A 15,615-nucleotide genomic window follows, 5' to 3' on the forward strand; every position below is an offset into this window, starting at 1 on the left:
ATCCTCCTCCTCCTTGTTTAAAAAGGCAGAGAGCAAAACACATTAGTATAATTGCCATTACACATGTTTATTATCTGGAACAAAGGTACCATGTCAAACCATAGCCCTGTGTCAGCTGAGCCTTTAGTAATCACTTAAATTGAACAGTGGCATTTGACCTGATTGTACAAATACTTTCGGTATTCTTAGTGCCAAGGATGATATCATACCATACTTAACTTACTTCCTGGAGTTCACACAAGCTTCAACCAATCCTCCTTTCCTGGAGTCAAGAGGAGCAATGATCCTGTCTTCTAGTGAAGCCCAGAGAGGAATAATAACGAACCTAAAGTCACACAGTTAATCAACAACCCAGCATCTTATCTTCCAAGGAAAATAAATTAGTATCAATCAAGCTCAGCAGCAACAGAGGAGACCAGCAATCTTCACCAAGAACCCCTAAATTGGTGAAAAGCAACATTAGCAACTTCACATGCTAGTTTTTGCAAAGCCTTGATCATCTAGTCTTGCAAAACATTCACACACAGTTCCCACTCACCTTTCTTTCTTCAGTTGCATCAGCAGTTCCTGAGCATGCATGCTAACTTCCTTAATGGGAAAAAGTTTTCAGATTCTTGAAAATCAGGGACCTGGCACTTAGAGCAGCAGGAGTGGGAGGAAAGAGAAAGAGTTAATATTTACTGGACACATGTTCCAGATACTATGTTTTACCTCTGTCCAATGTATTCTAAAAACCAGGGGTCCTCAAACTACGGCCCGCGGGCCACATGCAAATACAAATATTGTATTTGTTCCCGTTTTGTTTTTTTACTTCAAAATAAGATATGTGCAGTGTGCATAGGAATTTGTTCATAGTTTTTTTTTAAAACTATAGTCTGGCCTTCCAACGGTCTGAGGGACAGTGAACTGGCCCCCTGTTTAAAAAGTTTGAGGACCCCTGCTATAAACCAACTGGCAAAGTAGATACAATTTATATACATCTTCATATGCCAGACCGGGAGCTCAGAGAGGTTAGGTAAATTGCCCAAGATGTCAGAGCAGAGCAAAATTTTTTATTATGTATGTGTTTATTTACTTTTTAGAACAGGGCTTGTAACCCACTTCTTTCTGGCTCCAAAGTCTGTGTTTTTTGTAATGTGTTAAGCTACCTCTGTAGAACAGAAGGAACTAAAGGGACTCCCAAGAGATGACTGATAAAATCAGCCACTCTGAGCTTCTAGTGATTGGATTTTCTTATACATGTATGAATTAGAATTGCCTGGTTACATAGGCAGCTTTCACCATAATACTTCATCGGATTCAAAGATACTACAGAGAATAGGGAACTGGAATGGAAAATGGGGCAGGGGAAGGACGGAAAAAAAGATGTGAATGGGGAGAAAGAAGGACCAGGAGGGGAATATGCCTGGAAAATGTTAGGGGTAGCCAAAAGTTGTTCTCAGAAGCCTTCCACCAAGACCCAAAGAACAGTGCAAAAGCTGATCCTCCTTTTGTGCTCCATTCACCATTTATTTCCTATTCTCCTATAAAAGATTTAGCAGGATGGGCTCAGTGGGAAATCAGGCCCCTGTGGGATCCTGTTACCAACCATCTGTGTTCTGTTCTTTACTTTTGAACAAGACAGCTCCAAAACTCTGAACTGGAGAGAGAGTTGGAGCTGCATACAGATCAGCAGAGCTGTTGCTAACAGCTCTGACGCCTGCGGGATGACTCAACCCTCTGTGCCTGGCAGAGTCAGCTGGGTCCCCTGGAGCCTCCTACTCTAGGGAAAAAATCAGAGATGTGGGAAGTGACTTGGGGAAAGGATCAAGATCCTTGATGTTGGGCAGGAATTCAGGCTGCAAGGATATGGAGGGGCACCTTGAGTCTACACTTAAGAGTTCTGCTCATGGTGGGGGAGGGAATGAAGGTGACAGTGAGGAAAGCACCATCCTTCATACCAGTCTGCTGCTCTACAAAAGGAATATACCGTCTGGAGGATGGCAGCCTGCAAAAGCCATATGGTTATGTCAACAGGAGTTCAGCCCAAACACAAATCTCACTCATTTCCCTGGTAAATTTTACTCAGGTGGAGGCATCTCCCACTGTCCTCTCACTTTCCGAGGAACACAAAGACTTCCTGTCCTTACATAGCACCATTGATACCTAAGAACATTCTCATGCTTAACAGTTGCTACCTTCAGACCGCTCTCTGGGTTACTCACTCAGATCTCTAAGATAGAGGCAGCCCAGCCGGTGTGGTTTAATGGTTGAGTGTTGACCCTGGACCAGGAGGTCTCGGTTCGATTCCGGCCAGCAGGGGCCCATGCAGGGTTGCAAGCTTGATCCCCAGTAGGGGGCGTGCAGGAGACAGCTGATCAATGATTCTCATCATTGATGTTTCTCTCTCCTCCTTTCCTCTCTGAAATCAATATATTTTAAAAAATAAGATACAGGCAATTAGGAGGAAGCTACTTGTATATTGTGCCAGGAGACATCTGGATTTACCTTATATCTATATATAAAAGCCCTGTTCCACCATGAACCTCCTCCCCATAACCCCGAGCTCCCTCAAAGAGCTTTCCTTTCAGTTGGCTTCTTATCACTCACTAATAAACAGCCCCCAGAGTTTGGCTTCCTGTTGCCATGGCAACTCAAAAGAACCAGTTGAAGCTGCCAATAAAGGCATCTGCAAGAGCTCCCTAAACCCAGCCTCCTTTCAAAACAATAGTACAAAGTGGAATCACCACTCACTCTACCCATCCTCCCTGCCACACCACATACACAACCTCAATTGTCAGTTTTATAGAAAGACTCAGTTCTTAGAATAGCTGAGAATGGGGTTGTCTAGCCCAGATGAAATTAGAATTATTTTCTAATACATTTTCTAAGGATTCTTTAGATACTAGCCTAGAAATCTGACCAACTTACCAGGTATTAGGGTTCATGGAGTTTAAAAATATGTCTGTATGTGCCCTCCATCTACTAATACTTCATTTTTCTATGCATGTAGGGGGAATCTGGGTATTTGATATTTCAGAGCTAGAACTTCTGGCTAGTTTCCCACAAAGGGTGAGGGTGTTCCTAATGTCCTCATATATGTGTGAAAGGCTTTGTACCTTGAATAAGAATGTTCAAATATTCATATTGACTACTATCCCCTGGCCACATTCCCCTTCAGGTCAAGGCCATATTGCATTGGAATTAAGGTCATGGACTCTGGTGCCAAATTTCCTGGTTTGAATCCCTTCTCTACTCTTCACGCTGCACTTTAGCAAACACTGTCTCTGTGCTTCATTTTCTTCATCTGTGAAATGGGGAGAATAATAGTATTAACTTCAGAGTGCTTCCATGAGGATGAAATACATTAAAATATGTAAAGTACTGAGAACAGTACCTGGTTTTATATATCAAGTATGTCTCTAGACAGAGTGATGCTGAGAAATACAGGCAAGAAACCCTGTTCTCAAAGAGTTTACAGTCTGATATCCACATAGTTGAGCTAGACAAACCAATAATTATAGGTAATGTGACAAGAACTTCTCTAAATTAAGAGAGAACAGAGAAGGGGACCAGAAATTCCAACTTGGAGGATGCCTGGGTTTTCCCAAAATAGAGAAAGGTTTATCAATCAAGCATTTTGGATTGCGAAGGACAACTCACTCCATTAAGCTCAACAATTTTATTTGAAAGATATACGTCACAGAGCCCTAGCCGGTTTGGCTTAGTGGATAGAGCATTGGCCTGCAGACTGAAGGGCCCCAGGTTCAATTCTGGTCAAGGGCACATGCCTAGGTTGTAGGCTCGATTCCCAGTGTGGAGCGTGCAGGAGGCAGCTGATCAATGATTCTCTCTCATCATTGATGTTTCTATCTCTCTCTTTCCTTCTGCCTTCCTCTCTGAAATCAATAAAATTATATTAATAAAAAAAGATACATGTCACAGAAAACCATGAAAATAATAGCCCAGAAGATCAATAAAAATATATTAACAAAAAATATATGTCACAGAAACCCAGGAAAATAATAGCCCAGAAGAGCTAGTGACAGCATTTTAGATATTTTCATCCTGATGCTCAATCATTAGCATGACTTAGCTATTCTCCTGACAGGGCCTATTTTACCATTACCAACTGTCTCCTTATTCTTCGATTTGTATTTTTTTCAATTAAAGTTGACATTCAATATTATATTAATTTCAGGTATACAGCATAGTGGTTAGACATTTATATAACTCACAAAGTCTTCACTTTGTATTGATGGTCTCTACCTCATCGTATCTATTTTTTTATAGCTATAGCTTGCCTCGGCCCTTCATGACTCTGAGCTCATCTTTCTTTCTATATCATTTAGCTCTTGTGCTTGTCATTGATAGCCACACTTTCTCCCTTTTCTAGCTCAAATTTTGAGAGTGAGAGGGAATCTGATTGACCTGCTCCTCTTTTGGTGCCAGGTATGTTGTAAGTTGCTGGCAAGGTTCTGGGTTGTCCACCATTGCATCAGATGCCAATTCCGGTCCAGTCAGCTAAGGCAAAGGTACCTCCAGGAACTGTACGTGAACTGTGGCTACCTAGGCTGCCTCCTCAATAGAGGCTGTGGGTGGGGAAGTTACCCTTGGAAAGGAAATATGGATGTAGTAGTCACAATATTCTGTTTAGAACAGAAAGAAGAAATCACATACAAAGAGCATGGAAAAGGAAGTGCATTGAGTCTAGAGATAATTCAACAGATATTTATTTATTTATTTTGATTTTATTTTCCAATTACAGTTTATATTCAATATTATTTTATATTAATTTCAAGTGTACAGCATAGTGGTTAGACCAGCCGTGGGCAAACTACGGCCCGCGGGCCGGATCCGGCCCGTTTGAAATGAATAAAACTAAAAAAAAAAAAAAAAAAGACCGTACCCTTTTATGTAATGATGTTTACTTTGAATTTATATTAGTTCACACAAACACTCCATCCATGCCTTTTTTTTTTTTTTTTTCCATCCATGCTTTTGTTCCGGCCCTCTGGTCCAGTTTAAGAACCCATTGTGGCTCTCGAGTCAAAAAGTTTGCCCACCCCTGGGTTAGACAATCATATACTTTACGAAGTGGTCCCCTCTATATTTCTTTCTATTTTTTTCACAAATAGGATTTTTTGTTACCATTAAGTATGAATTTTAAACAGATTTTTGAACCAGGGGCTCTAATCCATCAGCTTGTTCGACTTTAGCACCTGTCTCATCCCCAGTAGCTTTTCCAGAACTGCTACCTTCACCGTGAAGCTCCATGTTCAAACTTGGGCTTCTTCAGCATTTTGACTTTTCTAACAAAGATATCATGGAGTGGATAAATAGGTTGGCAAGCCGTTTCTATGTCTTTTCCAATGCTATCTGGAATCAATTTATTGACCGATTCTTTCAAGTCATTGTCAGCACCTCTCGAGTCATGATTTCCAGCATCATCTTCTGGATTTGATGGACCTGTTGATGCTGAGCACGAGAGGCCTTCTGAATCCATTATTGCATTTTTTTTTAGCAAAACCAACACAAAGTATATGAAGCAAATAACCATCAGTATTCCTTTTTAATTTTTTATCTTTATTATTGAAAGTATTACAGATGTCCCCTTTGGTTTTTTGTTGTCGTTGTTGTTTTTTCCCAATGACCCCTTCCACCCTGCACCCGCCCCTCCCAAGCCTTCACTACACTATTGTCTGTGTCCATGGGCTACACATATAAGTTCCCCGGTTATTCTCCCCGCTGCCCACTCCCCATCCCCATCTTCCCTCTGAAATCTATCAGTCTGTTCCATGCTTCTATGTCTCTGGATGTATTTTGTTCATCAGTTTATTTTGTTCATATGAGTGAGATCATGTGATACTTACCTTTCTCTGACTCCTATCGGCAGTCAACATGAGCTTCAATCATGGTCTGCCATTTTTTTTTTTTTACCCTGGAGTACATTTTGTCATGGGTAAGATCTATGCCAGGGGTGGGCAAACTTTTTGACTCGAGGGCCACAATGGGTTCTTAAACTGGACCGGAGGGCAGGAACAAAAGCATGGATGGAGTGTTTGTGTGAACTAATATAAATTCAAAGTAAACATCATTACATAAAAGGGTACGGTCTTTTTTTTTTTTTTTTTTAGTTTTATTCATTTCAAACGGGCCGGATCCGGCCCACGGGCCGCAGTTTGCCCACGGCTGATCTATGCCATGGAAATTAGTCAGACAGTTTTTGCCCTGAATATTCTTAGTAATTAGCTTAAATTTTCTAAATGCAACCTCATCATTCTGCAGATCAGCTAGGCTCACTTCAAAACCACCACCCTTGAGAACATCAATGAGATTTGTTTCCTTAAATTCTCATGCCTCGTGTTTTTCCAATATTTCTTTCTCTTTTAAAAAATGTTTTTTATTGATTTTTAGAGAGAGAGAAAGGGAGATGGAGAAAGAGAAACATTGATGTCAGAGATACATCGATCTGATGCCTCCTGTTGAACTCAAAACCTGGGCATGTTCCCTGGCCAGGGATCAAACCAGTCACCTTTTGGTGCATGGGACAATGTTCAACCAACTGAGCCACATGGGCCAGGGCTTTCCAGTATTTCTTATATTAAACATAATTGGTGCTTTCTCCTCACACCAATCTATCTTAGAAAATGGATCAAACACTTCCTTCTTGGCTCCCTTTTGGCCACTTTTCATAAGGTGCTTGTTCCTGCCAACCACCATGGTGCTGCTCAGAGAGCCAAAGGGGCCCCCCAATATTTTGTGTACCCACCTAGCACAGTACATAGTTATTCTAATATTATTGACTATATTCCCAATGGTGTACCTTATATCTCTGTGACTATTTTGTGACTACCAACTTGTAGTTCTTAATCCCTCACCTTTTTCACCCAGTCCCCCAACTCTCACCCCTCTGGCAACCATCAGTCTGATCTCTGTATCTATGAGTCCATTTCTGTTTTGTTTGTTTATTTTTCTCTTTGGATCCCACCTATAAGAGAAATCACATGATATTTCAACAGATGCTTTTCGAGGCATTGCTGAATGCCAGTCACTATGCCAGGAGTGGATAACCAATGCCATGATGTTATACAGGCTGCTATGGAAATCCACTGCGGGGTTACCTGAGCCAGACACGGAGTGTCAAAAAAGGCTTCCTAGAGGATGTAAACTCTACATTGGAACCAGCGAGAGGAGTAGAATTAATAAAGAGCCTGGCACATTCCAGGATCTAAAAGTAGCCTCGCCGAAACCGGTTTGGCTCAGTGGATAGAGCGTCGGCCTGCGGACTGCAAGGTCCCGGGTTCGATTCCGGTCAAGGGCATGTAGCTGGGTTGCGGGCACATCCCCAGTGGGAGATGTGCAGGAGGCAGCTAATCGATGTTTCTCTCTCATCAATATTTCTAACTCTCTATCTCTCTCCCTTCCTCTCTATAAAAAAAATGAAAAAATGAAAAAAAGTAGCCTAATGAAGATGCCAGAAAATGAGAGGGAATAGCACAAGGTAGCAGGGACTACATCATTCAGGTCCCAATAATCATACAGTTACCGTTTACTTCACAGAGAACTGAATACTATGCTAAGCATTTCATATGAACTAGCTTATTTAATCCTCCCAACAACCCTGTGAAGTAGGAATACTTAATGTTCACGTTTTTTTTTTTAGATGAGCAAACCAAGACTCAGTGAGATTTAATAACTTCCTTATAATTACATAACTAGCAAGCGACCAAATAGCTAAGTAATACTCACTTGATGTCTCATGTTAAAGATGTTTTAAGAGCTGGGAAGCCATTGAAGGGTTTTATGCACAGTTACATCTCAGAAAGATCACTCTTGCTGCAGAGTAAAAAACGGATTAGAGGGAGCAAAGAGGGGACATAGGAGATTCCTTGGGTTCCCATTGAGGGCCAGGTGAGAGATGGTAGTAAGGTGGACTAGGCTGATAACAGTGACGTTGATGTAGTCATGCATTTATTACTTTGATCAGTAAGTATTTAATGAGCTCCTACTAAGAGTGCTAGGCACTAAGGGTATACAGATGAACAAGGTGGATGTGGGCCGGCCATCACAGAGTTCTTCTAAGAGGCAGAATAGACAGGAATTAGTGGAATTGAATGTGGAAGTGATACAAAAGGAGTGTGGGATGATTTACTGGCTTGTGATTGATTCTAACACCCTTGCCCTTGCCACCTCATTATTTCCCCCCCACGGTTCTGTATGTTCAGGTAGGGAGCAGAGTGAAGGAAGAATCAAGGACAAATCTGAAAGAACTTTGCATGCCATTCTCATCAGCTCAGACATTGTTTTAGAGACTTTAGGGAATCATTGAAAATGTGTAAGTACGGCCCTAGCTGGTTTGGCTCAGTGGATAGAGCGTCAACCTGCGGACTGAAGGGTCCTGGGTTTGATTCCAGGCAAGGGCACATGCCTCGGTGGTGTGCTCAGTCCCCACTGTGGGGCATGCAGGAGGCAGCTGATCAATGGTTCTCTCTCATCATTAATGTTTCTATCTCTCTCTCCTCCCTTCCTCTCTGAAATCAATAAAAAGATATTTTAAAATAAGTAAAAACTTTAAAAAAGAAAGAAATGTATAAGCAGGGAAATAGCTTGACCAGATATATTTGTTAGCAAGGACAAGATTTAAACCTCTAAAGCTTAGAATTCCTCCTGGGCTGAACAGCCCATTTGAGAGGATGACAATGCTCAAATCTTCTTTCCATATCCTGCCCTCTAGTGGCAAGAGGAAAAACAGCAAGCTCCAACTCCACAGGTTTGCAAGGCTTCGATTTGCCCTGAATGTTACAGCTCCTAGATTTCTCAGCTAGTTCTGCTGTTCAGTCTTCAGCAGAGACCATCCATTCATTCTGCGATTCCCTCCGCTCCAAGGACACAGCGCTGTCTCTAACTACAGAGAGCCCTCTTCTGAGAGCTCTCTCCAGTCTGGTTCCCCTTCTCCCATCGCCACCTCTTCCTCTCTCCAGTGCCCTGGCAATGCAGAGCTCTCAGGAGGCTAGCACTGCTGCCCTCCGGTGGGGACCCAGCGAAGTGCGCATTGCATTTCTTCTGGATCCACTTCCTCTGAGAAGGTCAAGTCTTTAAACTTGGTATCTTATTGAGCGTCCTCTTTATTTACATCTGAGTCATAAAAGGATAGTGCTCCTTCTTACTACCTGGCTCAAATGTAAGGAAGCAACATGCAGGAAAAAAATAAAAAAAGGCACGAGCTCCTCATCTCCATGAATTCAGCATTGCCATCAAACCACTATCAGCAAAAAACCCAGAAAACAACTTGTCCAAGGCTAGAATACTATCCTGGGAGCAGGGCATATATACAGTAGTCTTTTCAAGGACGTCTCCTGCTTTTCTTGGAAAGAGATGTCCTCTTTCTCTCACACCTTTATCCTTGTCCCTTTCCCCCAGAGTCACTGTGCTTCTAAGATGGTGCTCTGATAAAACCCATCATAATAGCCCTAACCGGTTTGGCTCAGTGGATAGAACATCAGCCTGCGGACTGAAGGGTTCCAGGTTCGATTCTGGTCAAGGCCATGTACCTTGGTTGCGGGCACATCCCCAGTGGGGGGTGTTCAGGAGGCAGCTGATTGATGTTTCTAACTCTCTATTCCTCTCCCTTCCTCTCTGTAAAAAAATCAGTAAAATATATATATATATTTTTTAAAAACATCGTAATAAGAGAGTCTTATTAGTTTACGTAGCTTGGAAATAAATACTGGATTTGCTTCTCAAAAATCCGGGTTGATTTAAACCCCTCTGGCGACATTCCTTTGGCATCCTCGCCATGCTAATGAACTTGGGCCACAGTCCCCTCCACTCACTGACTCAGCACTTAGTGGCAAAGTGACCCTTTAAATCGCAGCTCAGCTAAGACAGCTCTTCTACCTGCTAAACAGGTGGTTTTGTGAATTAAACTGATACTGTTCTTCTGATTTAGCATATACACACACACCACCCACAGATAATTTATTCCAGAACTTATTTTAAAGCCAAGGCTTTAAGATTTCTGACGGACAGATCCCTCCCCCATTCAAGCGCTCTATTCACCCAGGAATTTGCGATTGAAATAGTACGCACTGCTGGCTTGAGTGGAGCAGCATACCAGTATTGCTGAAAGCTGAGTGGCCGTTGCCATGGGAGTGTTTGTATAGAACTGCCTATACAAGGTGGTAGGCTTAGGGCTGCTTATTTACACAGGGTTCTGGAACTTCGCCAGCCCCCTCATTTTACAGATGAGGAAATTGAGGCCCAAAGACGTAGTTAAGTGACTTATTCAAAGTCCTAGAGCAAGTTAGAGACAGGGTTGTGCTCTTTGCAATACATCACCCTTTTCATTAAAACACACGCATGAATCAGTGGAACAGCAGATGGACGTTTCTCTCTCTCTACCTCACCTCACTAAAAAACAACACATACACATACAGGCACACACACACGCTGGTTGAATGGATATTCCTCAGCCATTTCCACTGTGCTATTCCAGCACCACTATTCCAGATAGAAGTGCTAGGAAATGTGGTAAGGACAACAAGGAGTATGTGAATATCCTTGCAGTGGTATGCATGCATTTGTTTGCATCAAATTACATGTGCACACCTGTGGATGGTTATGCTAACTCGGCATTTGTATAGCTCTTGATTACTGAAATTCCTTAAACCTCATTTTCCTCAGGAGCGACATTCAGATTAGAATAGTACCTATCTCAAAGGATTCAATGAGATAATGTATTTAAAGTACTTGAGCACAGTAGCTGGCAAGTAATAAGTGGGTATTATGTTGTTTCTATTATGTCTTTCTCCAATGGAATGTGTCAGGGATTGCCTATAAGGCACTAGGCTAAATGCTTTAAATTTTTCATTTAAATTTCACAATTATCCTCTAAAGTAGGTTCTTTCATTTTCTATATAGCACTGATGAGAAAACTAGGCCTAGAGAGCTTGAGTAACTTGCACAAGGCTAGGAAGTGCCTGAGAAAGAATCAAACAAAACCAGGTCTGTCTAATGTTAATGCCCTCAATCTTAATTAGGTTATACTGCCTCTCCTATAGAAAGGCAGAAAAATGTCTAGTGTCCGAATCTGTTTAGAACTCTAAATCCAAATGCATTAGATACATATTGCACATGGGATGGGCTGGCTCATCCATATAAAGATGTTTTCATTAAACCCACTGAAACTATAAGCAAAGAATTTGTTTTTATTTCCCTTTAATTATCGTTCTTTTATAGAGATCCTAGTTAGCCATTTTGTACAAGAGACAATTTCCTAATGACTGAATGCCATTTTATTCAATATCCTATTGTTTAAAAACTCCCAGTTGATCCTGCTAAGATCTATGTACAAAATACTAATCTACTTGAAATCATGTCACCAAATATTGGGATCCTACGTACCTAGTAGGCGATCTATTCTTTTGTTGTTGCTGTTAATCCTCACCCGAAGATATTTTTTCCATTGATTTTTTAGAGAGAGTGAAAAGGAGGAAGGGTTGGGAAGAGAGAGAGAGAAACATCGATGTGAGAGAGACACATCGATTGGTTGCCACCTGCATGCACCTCAATGGGACCCGGGGAAGAACCTGCAACCCAAGTGCATGCCCTTGACCTGGAATTGAACCAGAGACTCTTTGGTGAGCAGGCCAACGCTGCAACCACTGAGCAACACTGACCAGAGCAGGCTTTCTATTCTTTAAAATCTCTTCTGACAGAGAAATCAAACATTTCTTTAATATATGGTATTTCATTCTTATGAAAAATACCAGTTTTAGGATCGTCCAGAGTCTGACCCAAATTTCTCTTGTGGTCATATCATTCGGTTTCTATCAGGTCCATTTCAATCAGAACTTAGCTGTTCCTGGCGGTTCCCTTTTCCTTCTCTCTCTATTTTCTCCCTCAGTGATTTTATCTATTCCTACACTTTCAACTATTCCCTGCTAGATAGAGAACTACCACATCAATCTTATTCAGTAAACATTAATTAACTCCTTGCTATGTGCTACAAACTGAATCTCAACGGTCCAGTCAGACATCTGTCCTAAGCTCCAGTCCAGATGTTTGTGAATATCTTTGACAGGACGATGTGACATACATGACACCCCCGTAAAAACAGCTCTGGGTAAGAAAGTACCTCGGTTTCTCTGTACTCCGGTCTTGGCAGTACATCTCTGACCTTCCTTATCCTTACATTGGCTGTTCACAGTCTCTGGAATTCTCTATACTGACTCTACAAATCTACTTATCTCAATCCAACTTGAAGCCAAGGGAAAAATAACTAGTGTTAGCTCCTCAAAACACAAAACCTGCCCTAACCGGTTTGGCTCAGTGGTTAGAGCGTATGCCTATGGACTGAAGGATCCCAGGTTCGATTCCGGTCAAGGGCATGTACCTTGGTTGCAGGCACATCTCCAGTAGGGAGTGTGCAGAAGGCAGCTGATCAATGTTTCTAACTCTCTATAAAAAATCAATAAAATATATAAAAAAACAAAAACAAACAAACAAAACCTAACCCTACCTCATCACTTTCTTCACCAAACCACACTGTGCTCTTAATTTCCTTTAATATTTCATTTGATAGAAGCACACTATTTCTCTAAAAAAATTCCCTAGGCCCCTTGATCGCCTTGACACAATCCACTCCCAATTTAGTAACTAAAGTAATGTTAAAACACAATCCAATCATGTTATTCCCCTACTTAAAACCAGCCCACAACGTCCCATTGTTCTAAGATCATTCAAATTCTTTATTGAGGCCTAGAAGAAACCCTGGCTGTTACCCACATCTACTCTCATCTTATGTCACTCTCTCCTGCTGTGCTCCGGCCATACCTGCCTCCTTGCAATAACTCTCTCCTGCTATAAGGCTTTAGCACAAGCTTTTCTCTCTGCTCTTGTCATGGTCTTCTTCTCATCTTTTGAGTCTTGGTCTCAGGCTATCCCTCTTTTCCAACTAGCTTTTATTCCTAATTATTATTCTTTCTCATTTGTTTCTTCATAGCTTTTATCCCAATTATAATGTTATATATTTTTAGAATATACCTATTGTCTACCTCCCCTACTAGACTGGAGGTTCTATGAAGGCTAGAACCATGTCTGCTTAGTGTATTAATGCATAGCCTGCATTTAGTAGAGTGCCTGGCACATGGTAAGTGCACATACATGGTAGCTGATATCTTTGTTCCTAGCAAATTCCCTTTCTCATTCTGTAAAATGACTGTTTCAAAGCTTTAGTACTCTCTTTAAACTACCTCCTCTAATCTCTACTTCCTTAAAATCTGACCAGAAATTACCATCCTATTCTCATTTTCTGTTTTTCCTTAAATGCCCTACATTTGAGTGACACTGCAACACTCAACATTTCATCAAACTTCCAGCCCATTGTTCACACTATTTCTCTGCCCAAACACCTCTCATTCCTTGTTATCATTTTGTCCTTAAAGCCCAGTACAAATGGCACATTTCCTCATCAGTTTTCCGTATCTGTAATAACAAAAGTGTAATATTTTAATTAGACTGGATGTCCTTCCGGGTGACCTTCCAGAGGAAGCTGGGGCTGTGAGGGAAGCCCGGGTCCCAGGTGCCAGAGGGAAGCCGGTGCCGGCAGCTGGGGGAAGGAAGGCCAACCCTTGCACGAATTTCATTCATTGGGCCTCTAGTTAATTTATAATTAGTTGCTCCCTTATAAGCGTTCTCAAAGCCTTTCACAATACTTTTACATAAAAGTTTCCACATTTTTTGTGTGTTTTATTTGTGTGGGTCTCTGATCCTAGAGGGTGAATTCTTCAGGGACAAAGGATTTTTTTTGTCTTTAAATCCCCATCACCCAGCACAGCTCTTTAAAAAGAGTTTTTTTTAAACAATTATTATTATTTTTTAATCCTTACTCAAGGATATTTTTTCATTGAGTTTTTAGAGAGTGGGAGAGAAAGGGAAAGACAGAGAAATATCGATATGAGAGAAACACATCAATTGGTTGCCTCCTACACGCGCTCTGACCAGGGCCTGGGCTGGGGAGGAGCCTGCAACTGAAGTATGTGCCTTTTTTTTTTTTTTTTTTAATATATTTTATTGATTTTTTACAGAGAGGAAGGGAGAGAGATAGAGAGTTAGAAACATCGATGAGAGAGAAACATCGATCAGCTGCCTCCTGCACATCTCCTACTGGGGATGTGCCCGCAACCCAGGCACATGCCCTTGACCGGAATCGAACCCGGGACCCCTCAGTCCGCAGGCCGACGCTCTATCCACCGAGCCAAACCGGTTTCGGCGAAGTATGTGCCCTTGACTGGAATCGAAACCGGGACCCTTCAGTCTACAGGCCTACACTTTATCCACTGAGCCAAACCAGCTAGCTGTGGTCGGCAAACCGCGGCTTGCGAGCCACATGCAGCTCTTTGGCCCCTTGAGTGTGGCTCTTGCACAAAATACCATGTACAGGTGCGCATGTACAGTGCGATTGAAACTTCGTGGCCCATGTGCAGAAGTCGGTATTTTGTGGAAGAGCCGGTATTTTGTGGAAGAGCCACACTCAAGGGTCCAAAGAGCCGCAGGTGGCTCGCGAGCCGCGGTTTGCCGAGCCACAGTTTGCCAACCACTGGTTAGAGTATTGCTGCCACTTTTTGAGATTTGAGTACAGGATTGCCTCCAACTCTCATAGTTGCCCTTCTCTTCATACACTAGTAATTCTTGGTGAGAAGAGCCTGACACTCCATCTTGCTTTCTGCAATAACCACATATGGTCGTTTGCTGACCATAATTCTTCCATTAATTGCCACGGCAGCGTTATTAGCGTTCTGGGGAGATGTAAGACAAGTAAAGGCAAAGCCTTTGCTGTGGCCAGCCTCTGTCATGACCCTGACACTAGTGGTTGTGCAAAGAGGTAGAATTCTCTCCTCAGTCATTTATCATCAATGCCATCTTCAAGATTTTTCACATAAAGAGTAGCACCCTCGCCCTGGCTGGTGTGGCTCAGTGGATAGAGCATCGGCCTGAGGACTAAAGGGTCCCAGATTTGATTCCAGCCAAAGGCACATGCCCAGGTTGCAGGTTTGGTCCTCAGTAGGAGGCGTGCAGGAGGCAGCCAATCAATGATTCTCTCTCATCATTGATGTTTCTATCTCTCTCTCCCTCTCCCTTCCTCTCTAAAATCAATTAAAAAAATAATTTAAAAAAGGAGGCATATGTATTACTCTTTGTAATACTTTAAGCAATAAATAATAAAAAAATAAAAAAATAAAAATAAATAAATAAATAATAAAAAAAGAGTATCGCCCTAACCGGTTTGGCTCAGTGGATAGAGCGTCGTCCTGCGGACTGAAGGGTTCCAGGTTTGATTCCGGTCAAGGGCACATGTACCTTGGTTGCGGGCACATCCCCAGTAGGGGGTGTGCAGGAGGCGGTTCATCAACATTTCTCTCTCATCCATGTTTCTAACTCTCTATGCCTCTCCCTTTCTCTGTGTGAAGAAGTCAATAAAATATATATTTAAAAAAGAAGAGTAGCACCCTTGAAGCTTACACTGCTTTGTTTGCTCAAATTTGTGTTTTAATTCAGATTGTCTGTCTACTTTGTTCTGTGCTGTACCAACATGAACTTAATTCCCATTAAGGACTTTTCCACTCATTCTTT

General features: G+C 41.9%; 1 pseudogene; it reads right to left on the minus strand.

Annotated features, from left to right (window-relative positions):
• Nucleotides 1-5,145: 5,145 nt before the first annotated feature.
• On the minus strand, nt 5,146-6,702 carry LOC138994695 (small ribosomal subunit protein eS1-like; annotated as a pseudogene).
• Nucleotides 6,703-15,615: the final 8,913 nt, after the last annotated feature.

Source organism: Myotis yumanensis, unplaced genomic scaffold (genome assembly GCF_028538775.1).
Source record: "Myotis yumanensis isolate MYYU_CA2020_CCGP unplaced genomic scaffold, mMyoYum1.0.hap1 SCAF_16, whole genome shotgun sequence".
Lineage (NCBI taxonomy): Eukaryota > Metazoa > Chordata > Mammalia > Chiroptera > Vespertilionidae > Myotis > Myotis yumanensis.